Source organism: Nomascus leucogenys, chromosome 15 (assembly GCF_006542625.1).
Source record: "Nomascus leucogenys isolate Asia chromosome 15, Asia_NLE_v1, whole genome shotgun sequence".
NCBI classification, from domain to species: Eukaryota; Metazoa; Chordata; class Mammalia; order Primates; family Hylobatidae; genus Nomascus; species Nomascus leucogenys.
Genome location: NC_044395.1, coordinates 45,165,092 through 45,177,262, shown reverse-complemented (window position 1 = coordinate 45,177,262; position 12,171 = coordinate 45,165,092). Strand labels below are relative to the sequence as shown.

The 12,171-nt window shown below is 48.1% G+C and overlaps 1 pseudogene; it reads left to right on the top strand.

Annotated features, from left to right (window-relative positions):
• The first annotated feature begins 1,009 nt into the window (after window positions 1-1,009).
• On the top strand, window positions 1,010-2,599 carry LOC100579637 (annotated as a pseudogene).
• The last annotated feature ends 9,572 nt before the right edge of the window (window positions 2,600-12,171 follow it).

Here is a 12,171-nt window from a genome sequence, read left to right as displayed (position 1 = left end):
TTCCTGAGAAAATGAAAAATCACATAAACAAATAGAAAGCTGTAGATTTCTCAGTGGTCAGAGTTCCTATTGTTAACATGCCAATTATCCTCAAATTGATCTATAGATTCAACAGAATCCTAATCAAATTCCCAACAGGACTTTCTTTTTGTGACATTGACAAACTGACTTTAAGATTTCTATAGAAATTCAAAGGACCTAGGAAGAACTAACTTTGTAAAAGAACATTGTTAAAGGACTAATACAGCCTAATCTCTAGATTTATTATAAAGCTAAAATAACCAGCAGAGTGTGAAATTTGTGTGAGAGAAAAATCAATGGAAGAGAAAAGAGTGTCCAGAAATTGACCTTCAAAAAATATACACAGCTCATATTCTACCAATTTCCAAATGTCATTCAATGGAGAAAATTTAGTCTTTACAAAAATAGTTCTAAAATCATCAGATATATGTAAGCAATAGGTCCAGTTTTAAATAAAAACTTTGATCTATATCTTGTGCTGTTTACAAAAATTAAACCTTGCCCTTTGGATAGGACAAGTTTTCATAGATACATCAAAAGAAGCACAATCCATAAAAGAACAAATTGATCAATTGGACCTCATCGAATTAAAAAACTTCTCTTTGACACTGTTAAGACAATGAAAGGGAAAAGCCAAGGATGAAGTGAAAAATTCGCAAATCATATATCTGATAACCCATTTACACCTAGAACACAGCAAGGATTCTCAAAAATAAATATGATACCCAGCAACACAATTTAAAAGTGGGGAAAAAATCCACAGAAACTTCAATCAAGGAGAGATAAGGATGGCAAATAAGCAAATATAGAGATGTTCAATAGCAGTAGTCATTAGGAAAAGCACATGAAACCCACAATGAGATTCCACTACGCACCTGTTAGAACCTGGGCTGTGCTTGTGGCGTCAGCGCTGCTCCGACTCCAGGAAGGAACCTGGGCTGCACCTGGCTGGCGGTCTTCTAGCGACTAGAGTGGCAGGGATCAGGAACCACAGAAGCTGGAGACTTGGCACCCCAGCGAGAGCCACCATGGGGGACCAGAGGCCGCAGGACCGGCTGAGGTCCCCGGGCATGGACTCCAAGCCCCAGTACTGTAACCAACCTCCTTCCAAGTGCTTTGCGAAGGGCAAGCACGGGTGCCTGAGGTTCCCACCAATGGACATCCAGAACCGGATATTTGTGAGGGAGGGCCTGGAAGACTTCCGCTACGGCTGTCCATCTCCCAAAGATAGGCTCGTTTGCCGCTGTGATGAATTTTTACTCCCCAAAATATCTCTCAGAGGTCCCCAAGCGGACTCCAAGAAAGCTGCTCAAGAAAGCGGCCCTATTTTCCAAGCTCTCTCCAGTGCAGCTAGCACAGAAGGCATTTGTCGAGCAAGTGGAAGCCCAGCTAATGGCCAAGCATCCCTTGACCATGTACCCCAATCTGAGAGAAGATCTGCCTGCAGATCTCCTACTGCAGGTGCTCGAACAGCTGGATGCGGAGAGGAAGCTGGAGGATGCTTGGGCTCGTTGTGAGGCCTGGGAGAAGACAACCGAGGTACCCACCGAGCCTGGTCAGCATCCTTGTGGGGAATTCTGCCTGCAGCCTCCTGAGACTGGAGTGTCCCATCTAAGCCTGGAGCCTTCTGAGACTGGAGTGTCCCATCTCCACCCGCAGCCTCCCAAGACTCCTCGGGGGTCCAGTCTCCGCCCGGAGCTTCCTAGACTGGAGTGTCCCATCTAAGCCCGGAGCCTCCCATGACTCTGGTGTCCAGTCTCCACTCAGAATCTCCTGAGACTGGAGTGTCCCATCTCCACCTGGAGCCTCCCAAGACTCCTCGGGGGTCCAGTCTCCACCCAGAGCCTCCCAAGACTCATCGCGTGTCCAGTCTCCGCCTGGAGCCTCCCAAATCTCCAGAGTCCCATCAATTCTCGGAGCCTCCCAAGATTCGAGCATCCTACATGAAAGAACTGCTTCAGGAAGATACACCAAGCACAAAAGAGTGCGTATCTGACCCTCTTCAATATAGATACACATCAGAAAAACTCCGTGAATTCTTCAAGTGGGCTGCAGACCTGGGAGTTGATAAAGAAACAATCTGGAATCTGTTTGACTTTACTCCCAAGTACAGCGCAACCCATGAGGACCAAAATTTAAGAAAGTAAAGGAGTGTTCCTCAGAGCTGAAGTACAGCATGGAGCTAGTTGAAAAGTGTGAGGACAAATTCTTCTCACAGGAAAAATACTGGGGCAGGAAATTCCACAGGCCATCGAATTCTTATACCGCACAGCGTATGAAGATGAAGTATGGAGCATGGTACCTCAAGCCTAAGTTGTGGAAAAAGCAAAGAAGTGATGAACCTTTGATTGACCCCAAGCTCTTACTTAAAAACCTGATGAACCTGACGTTCTTGATGGTCTTTATGGACCAATTGCCTTTAAGGATTTCATTCTTAAGCAAGGGCTATGAAATGCCTGGAATCCTTGAAAGGCTGTTTGCCAGGAAAGGATGGACTTATGACTCTGTTAAGACACCTACTCAAGATGCAATGATACTTGACAAGTACAAAGAAATCGTAGAGTCATTGGAAGATTAGGCGGTTTTCACTTTACTACTCAATTGGGTATTTCTTGCTCTCATTTTAATCATCAATCAAAATTTAAATATTAAATAATAATATTAAATAATAAAAGGATCAAATAAAAATGCTAAACAACCAGGGGAAGGGGGGAGGGATAGCATTAGGAGATACACCTAATGCTAAATGATGAGTTAATCGGTGCAGTACACCAACATGGCACATGGATACATATGTAACAAACCTGCACATTGTGCACATGTGCCCTAAAACTTAGAGTATAATAACATAAAAAAAAATCAAAAAATTAGCCAGGTGTGGTGGCATGTACCTTGTAGTCCCAGCTACCTGGGGGGCTGAGGTGGGAGGATAGCTTCAGCCCAGGAGGTGGAGACTGCAATGAGCCGTGATCCTGCCACTGCACTCCAGTCTGGGTGACAGAGCAAGACCCTGTCTCAAAAAAAAAAAAAAAATGCTGAGTAAAAGGATAGTTATATCTCTTCTTATATTAAAATTGTAATGAAATAATTATGACAATTATTTTGTTAACCAAAATTGGAGTCTATAGCCAAAATAATGTTAACACTTTTTAATAGTAAAATTGTTATTTTCCCATTTGGGATTCCATCAAACCCCCAAAATGAGTTTGAAAACTACTTGTCAAAATCAGTGGAATTGGGCAGATGCAGTGGGGTTTGGCAGGCACAGTGGGGTTGGGCAGGTGCAGTGGGGTTGGGCACCTGCAGTGCCGTTGGGCAGGTGCAGTGCGGTTGGACAGCTGCAGTGCCGTTGAGCAGGTGCAGTGCGGTTAGGCAGGTGCAGTGGGGTTAGATTAGGCGGTTTTCAATTTACTACTCAATTGGGTATTTCTTGCTCTCATTTTAATCATCAATCAAAATTTAAATATTAAATAATAATATTAAATAATAAAAGGATCAAATAAAAATGTTAAACAACCAGGGGGAGGGGGGAGGGATAGCATTAGGAGATATACCTAATGCTAAATGATGAGTTAATGCTTCTGAGCTAAATGGGGCCTGAGGTCTCTGAAACCCACAGGTTCCTTCCCAGGGATGTGGTGGTGGACCTGCTTCCTGGGGCACTCCGTGAGGGTCTCCTCCTCTCACTTCTAGCGGGCCCAGGCGATTCCACACTTTTTCTTCCGTGCTGTGTTTTAGACGCTTCTCCCCAACAAAAGCCTGGCCCCATCTCCTCCCCAAGCTTTGACTTGTGAATCAAAAGGTCAGGGGTAGAAGGTTCTGGAAGGCTGCCTCTGCTCCATCATCAAATCTCCCCTGAAACTCGGAAGCAAGGGGCTGGCTGGGGTTTGCAGGAGGGAAGTGGAATGCCCATGAGGGAGGAAAGAGCTGCCATCTCATCATCAGATCCATCCCAAGCTCAGCTCTCTCTTGGCTCCAAGCCCTGAAGTCCCCTATAGGCTCTAGACCACCTGTCAGCCACCATCTCACATCTGTGGCAAGTGAATCAATCACTGATAGTGGGAGGCAAAATAATGTCCCGTAAATATGGCCATGTCCTAATCCCATGTGGCAGACAGAATAATGGCCCCAAAGATGGCCACATCCTAATCCTCATGTGGGAGACAGAATGATGGCCCCAAAGATGTCCATGTCCTAATCCCATGTGGGAGACAGAATAATGGCCCCAAAGATGGCCACGTCCTAATTCCATGTGGGAGACAGAATATTGTCCCCAAATATGGCCACATCTTAATCCCATGTGGTAGACAGAATGAATAATGGTCCCAAAGATGTCCACATCCTAATTCCCATGTGTTACACAGAACAGCAGCCCCCAGCATGTTCTTACCTGGATAAGCATCCTGTCGACATGTTACAGAATACTCTCTATGGAAGGAGGACTTTTATTCCAGGGATATTGCCATGGAGAGATGATTCTGGACTGTCCACGTGGGCCTGACATGTAATTATAATTGTCCTTATAAGGGCCAGGTGCGGTGGTTCATGCCTGTAATCCCAGCACTTTGAGAGGTTGAGGCAGGTGGATCACGTGCGGTCAGGTCAACATGGTGAAACCACATCTCTACTAAAAATACAAAAATTAGCCAGGTGTGGTGGCAGGCGCCTGTCATCCCAGCTACTGAAGAGGATGAGGCATGAGAATTGCCTGAACCTGGGAGGCAGAGGTTGTAGTGAGCTAAGATCATGCCACTGCATTCCAGCCTGAGTGACAGAGTGAGACTCCATCTCAAATAATAATAATAATTAATAATAATAATAATAATTGTCCTTATAAGAGGGAGGCAGGAGAGTCACAGTCTAGTGAGATATGAGGAGGCAAGAGCAGGCCTGAGTGACAGCAACCACCAATGAAGAAAGTCAACCTTTTCTAGATGTGGGAAATGGAGGGAAATGAGTTTCCATCTTGTCTTAGTCAGTTTTGTGTTGCTACAAAGGAATTCCCCAGGCTGGATAATGTATTTTAAAAAGAGGTTTATTTTGTCAGAGGTGGTGGCTCACGCCTGTCATCCCAGCACTTTGAGAGGCCAAGGGGGTCAGATCACGAGGTCAGGAGTTCGAGACCAGCCTGACCAACATAGTGAAACACTGTCTCTACTAAAAATACAAAACAAAATACAAAATTAGCTGGGTGTGGTGGCTGGCGCCTGTATTCCCAGCCACTTGGGAGGCTGAGGCAGGGGAACTGCTTGAACCGGGGAGGCGGAGGTTGCAGTGAGCCGAGATTGTGCCACTGCACTCCAGCCTGGTGACAAAGCGAGACTCCATCTCAAAAAAAAAAAAAAAAAGGTTTATTTGGCTCATGATTCTGCAGACTGTACAAGAATCATGCCTTCAGCATCTGCTGCAGGTGAAAACCTCAGCAACTTCCACTCCTGGTGGGAGAGGAAGGGGATCTGGTGTTACATGGTGGGAGAGGTGGCAAGAGGCAGGGAAGGAGGTACCAGCCTCTTTTTGTTTCTACTTTTTTTTTTTTTTTGGAGACAGAGTCTCACTCTGTTGCCCAGGCTGGAGCGCAATGGCATGATCTTGGCTCACTGCAACCTCCACCTCCCAGGTTCAAGCGATTCTGCTGCCTCAGCCTCCTGAGTACCTGGGACTACAGGTGCATGCCACCACGCTCGGCTAATTTTTTGTATTTTAGTACAGACAGGTTTCACGGTGTTGCCCAGGCTGGTCTCGAACTCCCGAGCTCAGGCAATCCACCCACCTCAGCCTCCCAAAGTGCTTGGATTACAGGTGTGAGCCACCGTGCCCAGCCACCAGCCTCTTTTTCATAACCAGCTCTTTCAGGAACAAAGAGAGAAAGAACTCACTCATTGCTACAAGAAAGGCACCAAGCCATTTATAAGGAGTCTGCCCCCCTTGATTCAAACACCTCCTGCCAGATCCCACCTCCAACCCGGAGAACCAAATTTCAAAGCGAGATTTGCAAGGGACAAACAACCAAACTATATCATCACTTTGTCCTCCAGAAGGAACCAGACCTACTAAAAACTGGATTTTCAACCCAGGGAGGCCTGGCACTGTACAATAATAAATTAAATTTTTTTTTTTTTTTGAGATGGAGTCTCACTATGTCTCCCAGGCTGGAGTGCGGTGGTGTGATCTAGGCTCACTGCAACCTCCGCCTCCTGGGTTCACGCCATTCTCCTGCCTCAGCCTCCCGAGTAGCTGGGACTACAGGTGCCTGCTACCACGCTCGGCTAATTTTTTGTATTTTTAGTAGAGATGGGGTTTCACCATGTTAGTCAGGATGCTCTCAATCTCCTGACCTCGTGATCCACCTGCCTCGGCCTCCCAAAGTGCTGGGATTACAGGTGTGAGCCACCGCACCTGGCTATGAATTTTTTTTTTTTTTTTAATGAGATGGAGTTTCACTCTTGTGGCCCAGGCTGGATTGCAATTGTGCAATCTCAGCTCACCAGGTCAGTTATTTAAGGAGGAGGCTAGACAGTGCCTCAGTGGTTGGGTTGGAAGAAGATGCAAAAGTTTCTTGGAGTCTAAGCATCTTTGTGAAATATCACTTTTTTTGAGACAGAGAGATGGGGTCTTAGTTTGTTACCCAGGCTGGAGTGCAGGGGTGCAATCATAGCTTACTGTCAGCTTGAACTCAAGTGATCTCCCACCTCAGCCTCCCAGATACCTGGGACTACAGGCACAAGCCACCATGCGCAGCTAATTTTTGCATTTTTTTGTAGAGAAAGGGTCTTGCTATGTTGCTCAGACTGGTCTTAAACTCCTGTCTCAAGCAATACTCCAAAGTGTTAGGATTACAGGAATGAGCCACAGCACCTAGCCAAATATCAGGTTTTTATTATTTATTATTATTATTTGCTTTGAGATGCAATCTTGCTCTGTTGCCCAGGTTGGCGTGCAATGGCATGATCTCGGCTCACTGCAACCTCTGCCTCCTGGGTTCAAGCGATTTTCCTTCCTCAGCCTCCCGAGCAGCTGGGTTGATGGGCGTCCGCCTGGGTAAGTTCCTGCATTTTTAGTCCAGATGGGGTTTTACCATGTTGGGCAGGCTGGTCTTGAATTTTTGACCTCAGGTGATCTGCCCGCCTTGGCCTCCCAAAGTGCTGGGATTACAGGCGTGCGCCACCGCGCCTGGCCCCAAATATCATGTTTTTAAATAAAAACATAGAAAATTATATAAAGGCTCACAGCATCATCAAGAAAATAGTTCCCCAATGTCGCAGAGGCGGAGATGTCCACGCCATTCCTACACCCTCTGGGTCTCAGGTAATTTCCTTCACGGTCAAGACCTCTTCGCAGTAGTCTTTCCCTTCCTCTGGGGTGAATTCCTCCCAGATGATCTGAGAAAAAGGAGGATTCAGGCTGTCAGATCTTCACGAGCTCAGCCTGGGACTTAGTGGGCTGTGTTTATTTTATTTTCCTCCCTCGAAACAGAGTCTCACCCTGTTGCCCAGGCTGGAGTGCAGTGGTGTGATCTCAGCTCACTGCAACCTCGGCCTCCTGGGTTGAAGCGATTCTCCTGCCTCAGCCTCCCGAGTAGCTGGGATTACAGGTGCCCACCACCACAAATTTGACTGATTAGATGAGGCCCACCCTTCTCCTTTAGACCTCCAGCTGATTAGAGGAGACCCACTCTTCCCCCTTTAGACCTTTGACTGATTAGATGAGGCCCACCCTTCCCCCTATTTACCTTCGACTGATTAGATGAGGCCCACCCTTCCCCCTTTAGACTTTTGACTGATTAGATGAGGCCCACCCTTCCCCCTATATACCTTCAACTGATTAGATGAGGCCCACCCTTCCCCCTTTAGCTGCCACTGGCTAAATTTTGTATTTTCAGTAGAGATGGGGTTTCACCATGTTGGCCAGGCTCGTCTCGAACTCCTGACCTCGAGGTGATCCACTCTCCTCGGCCTCCAAAGTGCTGGGATGACAGGCATGAGCCACTGCACCTGGCCAGGGGTTTTTCCTGGGGTAAAGATCTGAGACAGATCCACCCATGTGGCCTCATAGTTGACGATGAACAGGGTGGCCTTTGGAAGAGCTTGTGAGTGTGAAACCTGGGCAGGGTACAGCAGACACTAAGCCCCTGGGGCTGACGGAGCTCAGAGAAGGGAAGGTTGAAGCCTGAAGCCGTCATCCTGGCACTTCGATGTGGGGGACCCCAGGGGCCAGTGGAAAGCAGGGGCCAAGGAGGAGGCTGGCGTGGGGGTGGAAGGTAACGGAATGACAGATGGCCAGGTCTAGGATGGGGGTGTGCAAGTGGCAGCCAGGAGGATGCGGATCACACAGATCCCTCACCCTTAGTCACCCTCTCTGGGGTCTTGCTGTTGAGCCTCTCTCTCGGTCTCTCTGCCTCTTTTCTCTGTCTCTCTCTCTCTCTGTCTCTCTTTCCTCCCCCTCTCACTGTCTTCCACCTCCATCTCTGGGTCTCTCTCTATCTCCGTCTTCCTGTGTGTCTACCTCTTTCGGGTTCAGTCTCTCTGTTTCTCTTTCATCTCTTGGTCTCTGTTTCGGATACCTGGCACCAATGATGCCTTGGATACCTGGCACCAATGATGTGTCCCTGTGACTAGGCTACAATCCCCAGTTATTGAATCAAGCCATGACTCAGGGGCTGCTATGAAGGTGCTTTGTAGATGTCAAGTTCACAATCAGATGATTTCCAGGAAAAGAGACTGGACTCGAGAATGTGGGTGGGCCTTATCTAATCAGTCAAAAGTCTAAAGGGGGTGGGCCTCATCTAATCAGTTGAAGGTCTAAAGAGGGGTGGGCCTCATCTAATCAGTCGAAGGTCTAAAGGGGGTGGGCCTCGTCTAATTAATAAGCTGAAGGTCTAAAGGGGAAGGGGGGAAGGGTGGGCTTCATCTAATGAGTTGAAGGTCTAAATGAGAAGGGTGGGTCTCATCTAATCAGTCAAAGGTCTAAAAAGGGAAAGGTGGGCTTCATCTAATGAGTCAAAGGTATATAGGGGGAAAGGTGGGCCTCGTCTAATCAGTTGAAGATCTAAAGGGGAAGGATGGGCCTCACCCAATCAGTCGAAGGTATGAAGGGGAGGGTAGGCCTCATCTAATCAGTTGAAGGACTGAAGGGGAAGGGTGGGCCTCATCTAATCAGCTGAAGGTCCAAAGGACAAGCATGGGCCTCATCTAATCAGTCAAAGGTATAAGGAGAATGGTGGGCTTCATCTAATCAGTCAAAGGTCTAAACAAGGAGAGTGGGCCTCATTTAATCAGTTGAAAGTCTAAAGGGTAAGGGTGGGCCTTATCTAATTAATAAGCTGAAGGTCTAAAGGGGAAAGGATGGGCCTCATCTAATCAGTTGAAGGTATATACGGGAAGGGTGGGCCTCATCTAATCAGTTGAAGGTCTAAAGGAGAAGGGTGGGCCTCATTTAATCAGTCGAAGGTCTAAAGGATAAAAGCTGAGGTTCCCCAGACAAGAGTTTTATTTCCTTTTTAAAAATTTCATCTCCTACTCTGAGAACGCAGGACGGTTCTGCCTCTGGGATGCAGCATCAGCCCTGACCTGACTTTCCAGCCTGCCAGCCTACTGCAACATAAGATGCAATCCCAGAGCCGGAGAGAGGTGGGTGGGAGATGAGCACCAATGGGGTCTCAGGGTGCAGGTCACATGGTTCCTCGCCCTTGTTCACCTTCTCTGGGCTGTTGCTGACACTAAGTCTCACTCCTCTGTCTTCCCTGTCTCTCTCGGTGTCTCTGTGTCTCTTCTCTGCCTCCCACTCTGTCTCTTTCCTCCTTCTGTCTCTCTCTTCCACTCCCATCCCTTGGTCTCTTTCTCTTTCTGTCTCTCTCTCTCTCTCTCCCCTCTCCGTGTCCACCTATGTCTCTCTGTTTCTCCCTCTATCTCTCTGTCTTTTTCTCTTTGTCCCTGTCTGTATTTCTCCTTCTCCATCTCTCTCTCTCTTTCTGTCTCTGTGTCTCTCTGTCTTTGCCTCTCTCACCTCTCTGTGCTTCTGTTCTTTGTCTCTCTCCTCTCCCTGCTGCGGTTGTTTTTTGTCTTGTTTTGTTTTGTTTTGTTTTTGATAGAGAGTTTTGCTCTTGTTGCCCAGGTTAGAGTGCAATGGCACTGTCTCGGCTCACTGCAACCTCTGCCTCCTGGGTTCTAGTGATTCTCCTGCCTCAGCCTCCAGAGTAGGTGGGATTACATGCGTGCGCCACTACACCTGGCTAATTTTTGTAATTTTAATAGAGACAAGGTTTCTCCATGTTGGTCAGGCTGGTCTCGAACTCCCAACCTCAAGTGATCCACCCGCCTCAGCCTCCCAAAGTGCTGGGATGACAGGTGTGAGCCACCGCGCCCAGCCTCCACCTGGGTCTTTATGTTTGTTGTTTGTCTGTCTCTGTTTCTCCATCTCTGTCTCTCTGTCTTTTTCTCTCCGTATGTGTCTGTCTTCCTGTCTGTCTTTCTCTCTCTTTCCTTCTCCCTTTTCTCCCTCCCTTTCTCTGTTTCTTTCTGTCTGTGTGTCTGCCTTTGTTTCTGTCAGTCTGTCTGCCTGTTTCCCTCTCTCTTGTGTCTCCTTCTCATTATCTCCTATGTTCCTCGCTCTCTCCTCCATCTCTCTCCCTCCATCTTTCTCCGCCTCTGTTTCTTGTCTCCTTATTTCTGCCTCTCCTCTCTACCTTCATTTTTTTCTTTTGAGATGGAGTCTCACTCTGTCACCCAGGCTGGAGTGCAGTGGTGCGATCTCGGCTCACTGCAACCTCTGCCCCCTGGGTTCAAGCCATTCTCCCACCCCAGCCTCCCTAGTAACTGGGATTACAGGCGTACACCACCACACCCGGCTAATTTTTTGTATTTTTAGCAGAGATGGGGTTTCACCATGTTGGCCAGGCTGGTCTCGAACTTCTGACCTCACGTGATCCATCTGCCTCCACCTCCCAAAGTGCTGGGATGACGGGCGTGAGCCACCGTGCCTGGCCCTCTCTGCCATCTTCTCCTCCTTTTTTTGACCACTACCCTGCCTCAATTTCTCCTGATGGAGCTCACAGAGACAACCCTGACCCCAACCTGGGAGAAGACCCAGGAGAGGGATACAGATTCCAGCCACATCCATGGCGACACTGCGGTCGCAGCTGGTGGAGAAGCAAGACAGTCGACACTCAGAGGCCGTGTCCCACGCTCCCCACTACCCGCTTTCCATCCCAGGTCACCGCTCCACCCATCTCTACTTACCTCGTCTTCCACCTCATGGTTATCATTCAGTTTGTCTTTGATCTGTGGAACTGGCGGCAACAGTCGCTGTATCCTAAGGAACCTGAGACACAGAGAAAAAGTGTGAAGAGAATGAACCGCAGGTCACCAGAGTTCCTTCCATCAACACCCTGTACCGAGGGATGCTGCGTGCGGGGTGTCTGCCTTCAACCACACAAAACAACTTCACTAAGAATCACCAAGTGATGAAAATCTTAAGGAACCAGGCTGGGCGCAGTGGCTCACGCCTGTAATCCCAGCACTTTGGGAGGCTGAGGCGGGTGGATCACTTGATGTCTGGAGTTCGAGAACAGCCTGGCCAACGTGGTGAAACCACGTCTCTACTAAAAATACAAAAATTAGCTGAGTATCGTGGTGCACACCTGTAATCCCAGCTACTCAGGAGGCTGAGGCAGGAGAATCGCTTGAACCCGGGGGGTGGAGGTTGCAGTGAGCCAAGATTGCACCACTGCACTCCAGCCTGGATGACAGAGCAAGACTCTATCTCAAAAAAAAAAAAAAAAAAAAAATCACCAAATGACAAAAATCTTAAGGAACTAGGCCAGTCGTGGTGGCTCATCCCTGTAATCCCAGCACTTTGGGAGGCCAAGGCGGGTGGATCACTTGAGGTCAAGAGTTCGAGACCAGACCGGGCATGGTGGCTCACGCCTGTAATCCCAACACTTTGGGAGGCCAAGGCGGGTGAATCATAAGGTCAGGAGTTCGAGACCAGCCTGGCCAACATGGTGAAACCCCGTCTCTACTAAAAATACAAAAAATTAGCTGGGTATGGTGGCGGATATCTGTATTCCCAGCTACTAGGGAGGCTGAGGGAAGAGAATCATTTGAACATGGGAGGCAGAGGTTGCAATGAGCTGAGATTGTGCCACTGCACTCT